This window comes from Gymnoscopelus microlampas (genome assembly GCF_963454915.1).
Source record: "Gymnoscopelus microlampas genome assembly, chromosome: 9".
NCBI classification, from domain to species: Eukaryota; Metazoa; Chordata; class Actinopteri; order Myctophiformes; family Myctophidae; genus Gymnoscopelus; species Gymnoscopelus microlampas.
The window spans coordinates 21,433,561-21,449,815 of NC_139946.1; the positions used below are offsets into that span (position 1 = coordinate 21,433,561).

At 41.4% G+C, this 16,255-nt stretch overlaps 1 protein-coding gene across 8 annotated transcripts in view; it reads left to right on the top strand.

The window, feature by feature from the left end:
• The first annotated feature begins 4,033 nt into the window (after positions 1-4,033).
• The window catches only part of adgrl2a (adhesion G protein-coupled receptor L2a), a 120,605-nt gene continuing 108,383 nt past the window's right edge, over positions 4,034-16,255 (top strand). For 6 of the 8 annotated variants that reach the window (XM_084067764.1, XM_084067771.1, XM_084067763.1 and 3 more), the window contains exon 1: positions 4,034-5,006. The gene's annotated coding sequence lies outside the window, so the exon portion shown is untranslated. The remainder of the gene's footprint in view (positions 5,007-16,255) is intronic. The other 2 variants (XM_084067767.1, XM_084067768.1) reach the window with 1 other exon arrangement.

The following is a 16,255-nucleotide window of genomic DNA, read 5'->3' on the forward strand; positions in this document are numbered from 1 at the left end:
GTACTTAATCAACCGAAACAGCTAACTGTAGCTTTTCTATCAGCCTGTCATTTGCTAGGAATCACAGGAAATCCTGTTGATTGATGATAATCTATTGTTTAAATTCCCTAGCAACCATTCAGAGTAAACATGCAATCACTGGACATCACAAAAGCTGTGACTTCAAAAAGAAATATGCAATACATCTGAAAACACATGAGGACTGTTGGTAGGGAGGCAATGATATCCATTCAAAGCCAATAAATAAACCTCATTGTATGAAAGTAGCATTCAACTCTCCTTGCACATCACCACCCACATTCACAAACAATACTGTGAACCTAATTGAGGTGGAGAGCTCCAAATTGTCATGCGTTCAGCTTTTTAAATGAAAACCTTACCTCACTGCATGCAGTTTTCAGTTCACGCACCTTGTGCACGCATCTTGCTGAAAAACCTGCATTGCAATTGGCAGACAAAATGGTCACCAGCACATGAGAACCCTGACAACACGCTGGGGGAGTCAATGCCAGTGCACCCGTGCTTCCCTAAACGAGAGCCGTGCACAGTTCAGCCTGTGTGGAGAGAGGGCAGCTCTTCGAGGTGCAGTAGTGGGGTCAAAGCTGCAAGCTGTTCAGTTGCCCATGGCTACATAAATATTAACCAAGCCTCCTCTGTGTGGAGAAGTCTGCTTTGATTACCAGTCTCCTCGGAGAGTTTGATATCCGTGGAGACTGCAAAGTCCTCCCTGACAAAATTGTTTGATGCCAAAGACTATATAGAGCTCTGTTGGTCAGCGTAGATCAAGTAAACATCCTCGTTTTTATGTAGATGTGGGTAAAGTGCAATCAAGAATTGTGGTTTACGGTCTACAGTGTTTGAATGCAACTTGAGGATAACCTTTTTTTTTTTTAGATCTGTAGTTTGTAATGTAATGTAATGTAGAGGTGTAACGTTGAAAATGACTAGCCAAAAAGAACTGATTTTTAACTGGAAATCCCACACAGAGTAATCTGCCAATTTTTTATTCTAGGGACAGTGCTACACACGTGTATGTCCCAGTCACTTAGGGGAAAAAATACACATTTTCACAAACTCTGTTGAGGTGTACTGTAGCTGAGGGTGGTCCACTGACAAAATGAGAATAAAAGGGAAAATATACAATAAGGTCAAAAAATATAAAAACAAAGCAAATGATTGAGAGGTAAAGGTAAGACATGTCTTTGCTAATTATTCTGTGAAGCCACACAACCTGCCCAAATCCTTTTCTATCATCAGAGACAAGACGCCGGCAGTCCTTGGGGTCAGCAGTCCTGTGACTGGTCATGTGTGCATGAGATGTCAATCATGTGCAAATATTTTGGGAAGGCACCAATAAGCATTGTTTAATGAACAATTGAAGGTTAAAGAACCAGTCTCAGAGCCACATGGGAATCTGGGAGACATGTTTGCTCTCACCATGGTTGACTTAAGTCCCTCTAAAGCGTCTCCCATCATCCTCGTCAAAATAGAAAAACACCGCAGTTACGTCTTTACTGACCTACACTCCAAACCCAGACGGCGATGTTTTCAATTGTGCTTGTGTATACATGTGGCACTTCTGCACTCTGTGTTTCTACTATAACAACACGATTCCATACTTTTTGTCTCGGTTTTCATTTTCCGAACACTCTGTGGGCCGAGCAACAAAGCCAACCGAGGGAAGAAAGCCCGGTCCCCGAGCTAGCATGCACCATTTGGTGAGTGATTATGTGCAATATTTGTGTGGCCTTGGCAAGATGTGATTATATCTGAGTTTATCATAAACACAAACACAATTTATGTGCAGCCGCCATGACTCAGCAGATCAGTGTATGGTTGAGTTGAGGGCGCGCACGCACACACACACACACACACACACACACACACACACACACACACACACACACGTAGTAGGTGGTCTTTTAACATTAACACTTTTACCCCTGTCTGATTTGTGGTGGATATAATTCTGATCGTGTTGAGAGTTCAGTGGTTGTAGTTCATTTTTAGAAATGAAAAGGTTGCTTCCACAATGAGTAGATAATGTTCATGTTGGACACACACACACACACACACACACACACACACACACACACACACACACACACACACACACACACACACACACACACACACACACACACACACACACACACACTGTACACACACACACACACACACACACACACACGCACACACACACGCACACGCACACAATGCTGATTCTGCTCTCTTTTGTATTTTTTTCTTTCTTTCTATATTTACATATATTGTACAAAAATAGATGAATAAATGAAGAAAAAACAAAGAAAAGAGGGTGCTTGGTTATTGGTAGAGATTATTATTATAATGTTTTTTCTTTTTTTATCGATGTAGAGTTTGGTCACAAAATGCTTTGAGTACAAATAAATTCATGACAAAAAATGTAGACATTTTTATCATCTGAAAGATAGGTGTTTTGCAGACAAACACTTTAAGATACCACTAATAATATACTTTCTAATGAGTTTTATCTTAATGTCAGTAGACTCCTTGTGTAAAAGTAAATAATGCTTCCAAATGGTGTATACGTCTCGTTAGGCAATGAAATGTCATAAGGATACAAGTGTACAGTGGAATGGAATTATGTTCATTCAGATGGGTTGTAACTAGGTAGTAAGTAAATCTAATGCCCTCGTTTGACTATCTGCGGCAGTTGAGTGAATTGAATTCATGCAAGATGGCAGTTTGAGTCATTTAAAATTGCCATAAAGACAACCACATATGTTTTAACTCTCCGCTCATAAATAAACATTAAACTGAATATGGACGTCTGCCATCGTGTGACCTTTTATTACATCTGTTTTCTTCTCTTTTTTTCTTTGTCCCCCACAAAAAAATGGCCGTATTATTATGTAAAATTATGCTTATGAAAACACAAGTCTGCCCCGCTCCTTCGTTCACCTTCACCTGGTGAGCATGACTCAAATTCACATTTCCACATAGCGGGTGAAAGACAGTTTTTATTGAAGCCAGGTGTGTACCCATGTCTGGGCTGATAATGCTCCTGGACAGAATACCTCAACCAGATCATAACATGTTCCACGGTATCACTGAACGGAGCAATAAACATGAAACAGTTGGACTGGCCCGCGCCTCTGCTCCATTATATCAGTCTGTTTTAAGGATAAGAGTGCTGATTGAAAATGCAGATATATTATGAGTGGATTAATGTATCTATCTATGTATCTATATATCTATATCTATATATATCTCTATATCTATATCTATATCCGTATCTGTATATATATATATATGTGTGTGTGTGTGTGTGTGTGTGTGTGTGTGTGTGTGTGTGTGTGTGTGTGTGTGTGTGTGTGTGTGTGTGTGTGTGTGAGGAAATATATACACACACACACACACACACACACACACACACACACACACACACACACACACACACACACACACACACACACACACACACACACACACACACACACACACACACACACACACACAGTATATATATCACACAAAGAGCAAAAGATAAAAAGTGTGTGTGTGTGTGTGTGTGTGTGTGTGTGTGTGTGTGTGTGTGTGTGTGTGTGTGTGTGTGTGTGTGTGTGTGTGTGTGTGTGTCTCTGCGTCTCTGCTTTGTACAAAATTAACAAAACACTTTAAAGCCAATGCCCAAGAGGGACCATAAATGGTGCTTCGAAATCATAAGAAAATATTCTCAATGTGGAGAATTGTGCATACTTGGTTGGTTCTACATACCAGTAGCAGCTCAGCTTACTCTTGCCCCACACTGCTACATTGGCCAGTATGTTTTCTTATTGAGGCCACTTGGAGAGGAGGAAAAAAATGTCTGGCTGTACTTTTATTCTTATTCCTTTTTTTGATGCTGCTTTGTAGTGTTACAGTAGAATAAAGTCCTCAGTCATTGGTTGAATAAGCTGGACTGCCTACTGTGAGAGAGGGCACGGGCCTCCCCTATACCCAAAAGGAAGGGAATGTAGCCTGTCATCATCTAACAGTGGAAATGGGGCCATAGGGGGGAGAAGAACATATTTATAATCTATTTCCCATTTGTATTATTGTCTGCAATCTCTTTTTGCAACTGTTGGGGGACAGTCAGACCCCGAGTCTTGCTGGACATGATAGCATGTTGGATGCGATTAGTCTCCACTATTGGCGTTAGAGTCAGAGACCAGACGGATCTTGACTCCGGGTCCGTGCGTCCGGGGACTCCGTGTCGGGTTTTGATAGGCTCCCATGCACACAGAGCGAGCGCTCGCGCTGCAGACGGCAAGGCTGCATTCTGACTGCACTGATTACTGGAAGAACAGCAAGTGTTGAGAATACTGTGAGAGTGAGCGGGATCTTTTCCACAGGCGAAGAACCCGCTGAAGAAACTTCTTCAGTCGGCGCTGGCCTTATTATACTGGCCGTCATTTTCCCCATTCAGACCCGAACCAAACCCGGAGAGGATTGACTTTTCTCTGTCTGTCGCGGAGGGAGAAAGGGAGAGAGGAGAGAGACGTCCACGTTTTATGCCCCCCCCCAACACAGACCACTAGTACTACAGTCTTCTCGTCCCTGTACTGCCGGGGCTTCGCTTGTCCTCTCCTCGCAGACAGTGTGTTGTTGTTGTTGTTGTGGCTCGGGGAGACAGACAGTCCAGTCCAGGAGACGCAGAGAAGAGCTGAGAATAGATGCTGATGAGTTGATAGGACTGAGAGACTGACTGAGAGCAGCAACACCTTGCCATGGTGGGAGTGTGTGTTGTCCGGCATGGTAGGGGAATGTATGGGCTGAAAGAGAGACCGGCCGCCTGATAACAGCCTAATCTGTCCCAGATATATAGAGGAGCATGGATGCATCAGAGCCGCAGCAGAGCCAAAGGACTTCTTCTCATCATTAGACATCAGTCCTTCTACATCCTGACATTCACCCATTGATATTGTGACTACATTTGAGGTCGTTTATGAGCTTGACTGCTTTGAAAGGAAGAAAAAAAGAAGGTAAGAATGGAATTGACGTTTCTTGTTGTCACTTTATAAATCATATCGTCTAAGCACAGGGTCAAGTTGTTGGTGTGTGTGTGTGGAGTCACAGTGCACGAACTTTCTTTTCTTTCGGGATGAAGGACCGTTTTTTGGCAAGTTCATCTACGTTGGGTTTTTAATGCCAGGCATGTGGAAGAGCACCAAGAGCCATAAGTCATTCTTTACACTTGTATATTTTACTTTGGCAAACCGAAAACAAACCTTTCTGTGGGGCTGTTAAAAATCAACGTTTAAAAAAAAGAGAAACCGAAAAGCAGTTTTTTTGAATGATTCTTTAAAAGAACAGAACACGTCTGTTTGCAGCAGTAATTAAAATGATCCAAGGGGTACCATGGTTAATTGAAAAATGGTTAATCAAAACACAACCAGATGTGGATTGATTTGCTCGACTTGCCGTCTCGTTTTGGCTGAATGGAAACTATTACAAAAAAAAAAGTATGGGGGTGGGGGGCGCGTTTATACGAACCAGAACACGTAAAGCACCATTTAATTTGAATTTATGCGTCCTAAGTTGTAGGTGGAGTTGGTGCTGGTCACCGGTGTTTTAAATCCACTGATGGTTGAATGGGGATTTAGGCTGAGAAGCATGAATGTCGGTGTGATTGTTGAGAGCATTGGGGAGGCTAATCCACTACAACTAGGGCTTGACCGTTTGTCCAAAGAAACAAACAATCAACAATGTTTCAGTAAGCGTAACTTCCCACAATGGAATGATTATAGTTGATTGATTGAATACTTTAACAGTTTCCTAAAAAAGCACAGAAAGTACAGTTCATTATAATAAGGATGCTAGAAGGATTAAACCCAAGAAAGCACTATGGCTTGTTTCCATTGGAGTCCAGTCCATGTGTGTATTCAAGTCATCGAAACATTTAATGACAGACAAATATACAATACTATGCAAAAACATCATAAAATTAATAGACAGATCAGTCAGTAGTGGGTTACATAATATATAGATTTTATGTTATGCTTCATGAAAATTTGCTTCATGAAAAATAGGCCTAGATGAAGAAAAAAAAAAGAAAATAAACTAAGTAGGCTAAATACAAAAAAAACACTCAAAAATAGATACTGTGTGTCAGGCACACATAGGAATTAGATCTTTTTCTGACCATCCATTATTTAGGCCTATCAATTGAACCATGTGTTAAAGGCTGGGGGAAATGCTCACACATGCGGTGCGGTAGCAGCAACCTCCTCTCCTCGTAGACTCTACTAAATGGCTCCTCCGGCCAACAGTGTCTACTCTAGACTAGTGGCGACAACACAGGAGGAATGTCAAATGATCGATCATTGAATCTGGCAAATTTAACCCCCAATACATTTGCCAGATTCAATGATCTTCCTTCTTCCACCTTCTAAAAACTCCACACAAGTAATTTTCTCATCCTTTTGTTAGGGCTCTGCGTCTGATGTGTGGAAAAATCTTACAAATTCCTGACTGGATTATAGGGTCTATGAATGAATGAATGTGGCCAATCTCTCATTCATTCCTATGTTTGGTCATTGTCTCTATAGCCCATCATTAATATGTATTTTTGTAAAGTTTCAAAAATAACTATGAATACATAGTCTAACCATGCACAATGTCAGATCTATTCAGAAACGTTGAAGGCTACTCAACGCTTCACATATTATCACATATAAGGCCTAGTCTTGAAATTAGGAGCAAACTGATGTATAACTCAACCAATTGATGTCTAAAGTGCTCTAGTCTCTCAGTCCATGGCCCAAAATCACCTTCCACTGATATAAATGGATAACTTATTTGCGAGCATGTAAAACTGTGAATCTAAAAGGAAGTGTGTCGGGGCATAATACAAGCCTGTCAGGCTTTATGAGCTACAATGAGTCTTTCCAGCCCCCTTTTTATATGGGAATTGTATTTCACAAAAATGTTTGAATTAATGCAAGTGCAAATTCCAACTGTTTGGAAGGGAGGCATTAGCATATCAAAGTGGCCACAGCCTTTGCTCAGTGAAAAGAGTATAGTAAGGCTCGCCTTGCCATTAGTTCTGACTGAGGCCGAAATTATTCAGGGGGAGAGTGTGAGCTTCTGGAATCAGAGGCTGTTTTTAAGGCATTACTACAGTATGAAAACATAATCTTGCTGATTTCTTTTTCCGGTTTGCGTGCTATAATGGGAGGGAAGCCTTCAAATGTCAAAGCTTTCACACTGCAGGATAAATCTGACCCTCAATGACTTCAATTACTGCAAATTTGCAGCAAAATCATCAGTGTTTAAAATAAAAATAGACCCTTAAACATCCACTCTCAGAGAAAATTTACACCTGAAGATTTTACTGTGGTGTAAATTTTTATCATGATATAATTATTAAACATGGAAAAAAGCATTTAGGGATTTATATTTTATGAAAGCTTCATAGGATTTGTGTCCTGCCGTTGAAGCCTTGGATTGAAGGACAATTAGGTGTATTTCAAGCCTCTATGAATGACAAAAAAAAAACAGTAGATGCCCCTAAAAGATGGTTTCCCGGCACCTATTGTCTCATATGTCAGTATTTGACAACCCTTTGAGACAAGCACACATTTTATAAGCATGTTACTGTTGTCTTCAGGCAAAGAGTAGCTTTTCCAATCCATACCCTTGCTTCTGAGGGAGTGCGTCCGGTTTCAAAGAACTGCAGCTGCTGTTGATCTGCCAGTACCCCACATTGGCTCCCTCTCTCTCTCTCTCTCTCTCTCTCTCTCTCTCTCTGCCTCTCCGTTCATCTCCACTCGCAGATCAATATAGCCATAGTGTACTTCTATATGATGGGAGGTGGAGAGACAAAATGGTACATATCTCTCTATTCTCCTGCCTTACCTGGGTTTTGCTAGCGTTAAGGCTGTTGAGTGAGATGGTGTGAATGAACAAGTGGGTGTGAAGGCATTAACATTTTTGATTTTATAGATTGAATATTACATTTCTACGTGTGTGTGTGTGTGTGTGTGTGTGTGTGTGTGTGTGTGTGTGTGTGTGTGTGTGTGTGTGTGTGTGTGTGTGTGTGTGTGTGTGTGTGTGTGTGTGTGTGTGTGTGTGTGTGTGTGTTCCCTGTGATGCCATACCGGAGCATATTGCATAAACAGTGCATTTATGGTAGAGTACAATCCATAATTGAGGGGTTGACCTATGCAAAAGGTCACACTGCTGCTTCCATAGGCTCAGATTTTTTTCCTTCATTTTGTATATGTATTTATGTTTTACCAGCAAGTCGAAGAAATTGCTTTATTATAGATTTTCTATGATACAACCTCGGTGCACACACACACACACACACACACACACCGACTAGTGGCCACATTCACACAGTTTTTTGTCGCATTTCCTTCGAGCCTTCACATTCAGTCTGTTGTCTTTTGTCTGGGAGACCAGAGCTGACTAGTATGATGATGATTCCATTGTGTCTGAATGATTGTTTGTGTGAGTGTTACCCTACAGGGGTTTGGTGCTTTAATTCACACAATAAGGACCGCCAAAAATGATATTCATCGTTGTCATCTATGAGCATCCTTGGGTTCTCTTTGTGTATGGATTGGAGCATGAAGGAATGTCGCTTTGTAGTTTCTGCTAATGATGTATGTCACTCCATAGCAAAGATGCAGGTAAACAGGGGCAGGCATACATTCGAAATGTGGCAAAAAAGAATTGGAAGTGGGGAACTGGAACGAGTTAAGGCATTGAAATTTACATCCCACTGTTGGTTTGGCGTGTGAACTTGGGGTTTGTGTTTTCAGATGCAGTCATTTTAGCTGCTAAGCCACCTACATGTAGTCATACTGTGCGGATAACGGCTCACCGTTAAAGGGAATAAACAAGGCTGTAAAAAGGCTACGGCAAATTTGATGTAATGTGCAGGCCTTTGGTGGGCCAAAACACCGCCCCTTTTATGACTGACTTTATTTTTACGATTGGCAATCAGTAGTGAAACACCGTGCGCCAGGGTGCTCCCCTCCCTGCCATTTTGTGAAACATTTGTTTCCACTTGCCAAAGGCCTCTGGTGCAGTGGGGGATTCTGTGCCTCTGAAATGGCAGGTGAAACTTTCTGCCTGCCTGAATAATTTCCTAGCAGAACATCATGGAACAAAGACAGGAGCAGGCGATTAAGGGTAGATTCAAACCCAGGAAAAGAAAGGCGAGGATAGTTCTATCGATGGTTTCGCTCTCGGTCTTCTGGTCCAGTGGCAGTCTTCCTTGGCTTATGTGGCACCTCTTCGCTTTCTCATTTTTGTTTTCTTTGTGCAACATTTGGGTTGTATAAAGGCGTTGTCTTGAAACAGCTCTGGTGCTTAACATATTGACCTGGTTACTGATTGCGGAAACAATATATAATTTCACAGCATCATGTTGCAAGCAATGTCTAGGTGTTGGATAGCATAAGGTGTGTGTGTGTGTGTGTGTGTGTGTGTGTGTGTGTGTGTGTGTGTGTGTGTGTGTGTGTGTGTGTGTGTGTGTGTGTGTGTGTGTGTGTGTGTGTGTGTGTGTGTGTGTGTGTGTGTGTGTGTGTGTGTGTGTGTGTGAGAGAGAGAGAGACACTCCCTTAACTGATTAAATTATCTTCACTACACTAAATTCACAAACCTTTACATAAGCATAATTTATAACTTTTGCAAATAAAAAAAATCTAGTACTAGTAATATACTAGTTGACTATTTAATTATTTGGATCATTTGAGTATATTTAATTCACCACATAATTAGTTAAGCGGAAATTAATCTATCAAGAAAAAAATACATATATTTGTTAATGCATTTCTATGATTGACTTAACTTGTTTTCTGTTTCTCGCTTTATTTCATTCAAAAAATAAATGTTGCGTTAATTTTCATGCACGTGTGTTTGGTGTGACACACACACACACACACACACACACACACACACACACACACACACACACACACACACACACACACACACACACACACACACGCATTGGCCCTCCCTATCACTCACTCTTGGTGCTATGTGAACAGGACAGGTCCTTATCTATGCACAGTTTGCAACACTATTTGGGAAGGAAAAAATATTCAATATCTGTGTGACAGAGGAGAGCCAGGGAAGGAAGGTTCTAAGTAAACAGCAGTTATTGCACCTCTGCTATGGTAGCCAAGAGTTAGGCCAGGCTAGGGAGAGAGAGACAGAGGGAGAGGGGGGGGGGGGGGGTCTACGGACGTCTGCCAGGGGAAGGAGTCATGTCTCGGCTGGATTATAGGAGAGCAGCACATCCACTGTTAAAAGCCCCCCTTTCCAACAAGACAGGGCTGTTATTTAAGGGATGGTGTGGGTAAACACACCAGTGCAATATATTTCCCCCAGATAGGCTGCTGTTGTCCTTGACAATTGTGACTCATTGCAAGTGAGAAGAGAAAAGTCCTGTAAACACCCATGCCCTTTTCAAGAATAGATTCCTTTTGAGCAATGGCTGTATCTTAATATATTTACATTGATGTGTCATTCCAGCTAGATTTAACACTGGGAAGCAGTTTTAAATGATGTTTACTTTGTTTAAGCATCAATTGTGTATTTGTTGTCTCTAGCTTAACATGTTTATTTCCTTACTTGCTTTGCAATTAATGAAACCATGGTACATCAACCTTATGATTTCATCATATGAAGGTCATCCTAGACCAGACATGCAGCACAATCAGGGGGGGGGGGGTAAACACAAATGTAGATTCTTGAATTAGCATTTTATATTCATTATCATATGAAGGGGATCTATTTCTGACTGAATATATTTTCAGATGGTGGACATATGAAACGATGTAAAAAAAATCATGCTTTAGCCTAAATAACCTCTACATTATTTTGTCCTGTTGGTTGCTTATGTTTTGTTCCAAAAAGATAACAGTGGATCAGAACATGGTGAAGAATTTAGTATTTCATCCATGTGCCATCTGGAAGCACATATTGCTCTCCTGAGAGCTGCTTGGTTCAAAAAAGAATTGTAGAACCTCGCTGATCCAATCCCATCAGGAGCGGAGGTCGTTGTAGCTAATTAATGTTTTGGGATTGCCACAATTTTATCTTGAAGTCAATATAAAATATTAAATACGGTGTAAAGTGTAATTAGTGGTTGAAGTTACCAAAGACCGCATGTAGGCTAAATCTTTGAAACTTTTACAAATATGCACAATTATTGGATTTTTACATTCTGCTTGTATCATTCCTAGTACCTGGTTGATTGCCCGGTCATTTTGAACGTCTGAGATTCTGATAAATAGAAGTTCTTCTGTATAAGTATATAGTTGAATTCAGAGCATTTGCTCTTACTGTTCCACTAGCTGATTGAATTATGTCTGGACTGGCAGTGGCCGATGAAAATCATGGGTGCACCAAGTTGCTAGATACTAATCAAGAAAATAGGTGTTTCATTTGCTAGCATGCCAGAAACATCAAACACACAGGCTATGCTGAGAAAAACAGCTGACTTATGTGTTAGTGATTGCTCATGCTGACAGATGAGTGCTTGCTAGTCGCTATTGTTTATAATAGACTTTGTTTATAAGGAAGATTAAAGTTCTCTCAGCCGTTCAGTCAAAGACTGTGTGTACATTTGCATTCCCCTCACAGATATCCATCATCACCTGTAATGGGAAACATTTTCGAGTCATGATGTCGTTCTTGGCTTTGTATCAGAGTAAACTGTATTACTCTATTAATTTCCTGCAGTGAATCATGGATCCTGCTGGTTCTATCCACTTAGGACCTCCATGTGTGGTCTTAAAAAACATGTTTCTGTTTCCTCTGCGACAGACTGAAGTTTGGCCCCTATGTCTGCTCTTTTTCTACACCGCTCTCACCCCCTCCCTCGCTCGCGCACAGTAACATGCTGCCTCTCTGTCACATACACACCCTCTCTCTCTCTCTCTCTCTCTCTCTCTCTCTCTCTCTCTCTCTCTCTCTCTCTCTCTCTCTCTCTCTCTCTCTCTCTCTCTCTCTACCCCTCTCTCTCTGTGTACGCGCAGATAATGTCTCTGCAAATGATTTAACCGTCTTTGTCGTGGCTCCTTCCAGTAATTGAACAAGCAGAGACTGGGTGCTTTACAGGAAAACAATAGTCATATTTATCTCATACTGTCATCGCTCTGAGATTCAACAGACACAATCTACAGTAGGACTTGGGACTCTTTGCCGGCTACTCCAAGTGGTGTCTGCTTTGAGGGGAAAACATAAATAACAGGTTTGCTTTGTCTCCACGCCAGAGCCACATGACTCAATGGCTGTCATTATGCTTTAGGTGTGTTCATATTTACATATTGACTTTGTCGCATGATTAGATTGCATGCCTTGCAACAACCCCCCCCGAGGGTAAGGTGCAGTCTGGGCTGCTAATGTTACTTGGTAGATCTCTTAACCGGTGTGCATGCTACATTTGCATAAAGTGCGGCTAATGATTTCTCAGAGATGTAGATGAATGTATGCTGAACTTTGTGATAATTCTTGTTATTACTCTCGACTTTGTAAATGTTGACGTATTTCTATTTTTTTTTTCTCCGATTAATGAGGTTTTCCGAGAGTAATCTGTAAGCTGTAGAAATACCTTGGTATCAAAGTGTTTGTCTTATATGTGATTCAGCAGATCTCGAGCATGCTTGCGTTATGTGGGAATAATGGGTGTTGGTTTTTGTCAGAGCTTGGGGGAGGCCTTCGATTGTGTTGCTGTGGTACAGAATTGACCTCTTCAGTCAGAGCGAGGGTTTTGTATGCCTTGTTTCATACAGAACACCCTCAGACTGAAATGGCCTTAGGAGAAGCAGTTCTTGACAGAGATGCATTGTTTCAGGCAGCCAATAAACCATTGCACTGAGTGGCTACATCTGTGAACCTTGTCTCAACGACAGTGTGTGGTGCTCGCAACAACACGGTAACTGTCATTGCTGCACCTGCTGCTGTCTCGCTACAGAGGCTCTCCTTCTCTGTAAGCAATAGAGCCACATCACTCTCCTCTCTTTGTGACAAGCCAGAGGCAACGGTCTCCGCTTGGGTCAACTAGACAGGATCTTCTTACACTGGAACAACAGAGGACAAGAAATGTCAATCCAAATAGAGATGTTGAAGTGAAATTGCTGCCCTTAGGGCCAAAGTTTAGTTTAGCTGGAGCCTGGGCACAGTGTCGTACCAACTTGTGTTGGTAATTACAGTGTTGCCTCAGTTACAAATTGACCACTGGTAGTCTGTTTATTAGTTGTTTTTTTGTGCCCAAATACAGTAGAGGATGGCAATCTGAAATAAAGTTACAGGTTCATGTTTTTATCATGAAAACTGATCATACAATAGAGTTTCTTCATTGCCGTGTGTCTGTTTGCTAAGGACATGCAGTTAAATCCTGTCCCGATGCAGCACTGATCCGATCAGTTTAGAGAAGATATTTGAGGGAATCCAAGCTCATTTGGCTGCCATATTTATTCCTTTTACTTACCGTGGAAGCAATAGCCTAGTTGTTAAAAGTTACAAAACCAATATCTAGAACCATTTTCACTTTGTAAGCTATGTATAAGAAAAGACGGGGTAAGATAAGATGAGATGAAACTTTATTGATCCCCTGAGGGAGGAACTGGAGAAATTGACAGCATTAAAGTGACATTATTACAATTGATTTATTTGCTTCAGTGAACGACAACAGAGGCAAAGCCACAATGACGAGCCAGAGAGATTCTGGAATCAATTTTAAATCACACACCGCAGCCTTCATGTTGTCTTTAGAAAATGCCTGCTGGACTCTGAACAATGATGAAAACAGGAGGTGAGGGTGGGGTTCAGCTGGAAGAGGTGACGCAACATGTCCACTTCCCTACCACATTGAACTTGGTAGTTAGGAGTGTGAAAAGCAATGCAGAGAGAGTCCAGCAGTTTGGGGTGTTGAGAGAAGGGGGTTGGGGGATGTTGCTGCTGTGAGTGCAGAAAGCATGGGGATTATCACCGAGGAAAGATTGAGCGACAGTGGCCAGTAACTTCTTTTTACAGCTTTGCTTGTACAGCTGCGGCAGCCCTGGCAGTCGATGCTGCCTGTTTGGATCAAGCTGCCCCTCCCAATGCCGGAGGTTTTGGGTAATCACTGGGGCCCTGACACGCCAAGCCCACTTGCGAGACCTAATGGCGACTGATGAGTTTGCTTTGTGTCGCCTCACGTCTTCGGTAAAAGTTACGGTGGAACACACCACAAGGATTACAGCTGACGGTCAGCTGATGGCCGACTTGCATGTTCTATGCCGGCATGAGAGGAAATTACTCTCCGTACCGTGAGGTGGCAGTAGTCTGTATAACAACATACTGTATCTAGCAGAGGCAAGCTTCAAAGCATACGAGCAGACGAGGGCTGTTTCTCAATACTAAGAACGGACTTGGTAAGACTGTTCTTGTCAACTTGCTGCGAACATTCTCTCGAGTTCATGGACCAGAGAAGAGAACGCATCTTTCTAGTTTCAGACGGACTAGTAATTAAGGTCACAGGATCATGCACTGCATCTCTGCTCTAATTAGCTGTGCATGTTTCAGTCTAATTGTAAGCATATGAAGCAAATACAAATATATTTAAATGCAATACAAAATATATTATTTTTGCTGTTAATATTACTGGCTCATATTTTGATAAATGTGTAGGCGAATACGTGAATGAATATCGTCATGGTAATACATTCAATTAAAATGATGCAATGCAGCTAGGTGTTGGGGTTCCCAATCATTCATCCCATCCCGACTCATTCATCCCATCCCGACTTAAGAAAAGACGGACACGTAGATGACTGAATGAATGCTCTTTTGAAAGTGTTGTGGAACGTCGTCTTTTCGAAGATTAGTGTGGCATGGAACCAGGCTGCACTTGGATGCATTTGAAATGGCCTTTTCCTGAGTTGTGGCAAGAAGCTGTTTGAAAGCTAACATTGCTTTGAATAGCAGCAATCACAATACAAAGTGTACTACAAAGCCAAATCAAATTTACACTATAGATTATGTTCCACCATGGATAATTGGATATGTAGTTTGGTCACACTTTTGCCTGGCCAACGTGGCCAATTCTTCTATAATTTAATGGCCAAATGTAAAATTTAACGCCCATTTTATGCGTGTGTAATGCACACTTCTACCACGTTATCATAGATGCACTGTTCCTGCTTGCATATCATCATTTCCTAAAGCGTAATTTATACCCCACCGCGGTGGGTGTCACTTGCCAAGATGAACAGAACTACAAGCTTACAAAGCTTGTGATGTGATGCATTGTAAACTGGTAGATCAGTGCTTTTTGGCAAGCAACACCATCATAATGAGCGTTTCATATTCACTAACGCAAGTTCACTTACAATTCACCACCCAATGTATGCTTATAAAACACTTTGAATATGTTCATATTGGTTCATTAATATTATAATAATAAATATATGAATATATTTCTATATTTTTTTACTGGCTAAGACAGCAATCAATATTTATACTTAATGGCCACTTGAAATTATAGTAAATACCAACAGAAACAATTATGTAGGATAATTGTAACACATTTAATCCATTAGTTTCACCCTTATCATGCTGGTAATTAAAGATCAGGAAGTATGCAAAGTCGTAGACTAAACAGTTATGTATGAGTCATTACATCTTCATTATTAATATTAAGCATTCCATTTTAAACTTCTCCCTGATACAAGGTACTTTAAGCTACTGTAGTACGAGTTTATCCACTATTGGTGTGCAGACCGGTATTAATGAATTGCAGATTGTTGCGCAGGTTGTGTGCATTAAGTGATTCAACACGGTTGGGAAGACAAACAAAACCGGAACATTTTCACGCCACTCTGAATCCTGTCAATTTTCGGTTTTCGTTATATGCTCAGAATAGGAATTGAGAATATATCTTACGTAAATATGCAAATGGCACTGGTGTGTTGTTGACGTCAGTAATGCACGTTCCCTGTTTTTCATATGCCATTGGTTGGGATGTCACTTCCGTTTCTCTTCTTGCGCTGCAATTTGCTCAAGCTGTACAGCCAAACAGATCTCAATCCTCACCGACGTTCAGCATGCTCAGTCGGCTGCACGGCCACCGGTAATGGCCGACCACCGCCAACGCCGTGGGACATGGTGCTAATTTCGGAATGCCTTAACATTTAACATTTAACACCTCTGGGTATTTCTGTGTGTTTTTCTGGCATTGGCGTGCTGGAAAAAAGTCCATGTAACAGCTCACTCTTATTCCTCGTCA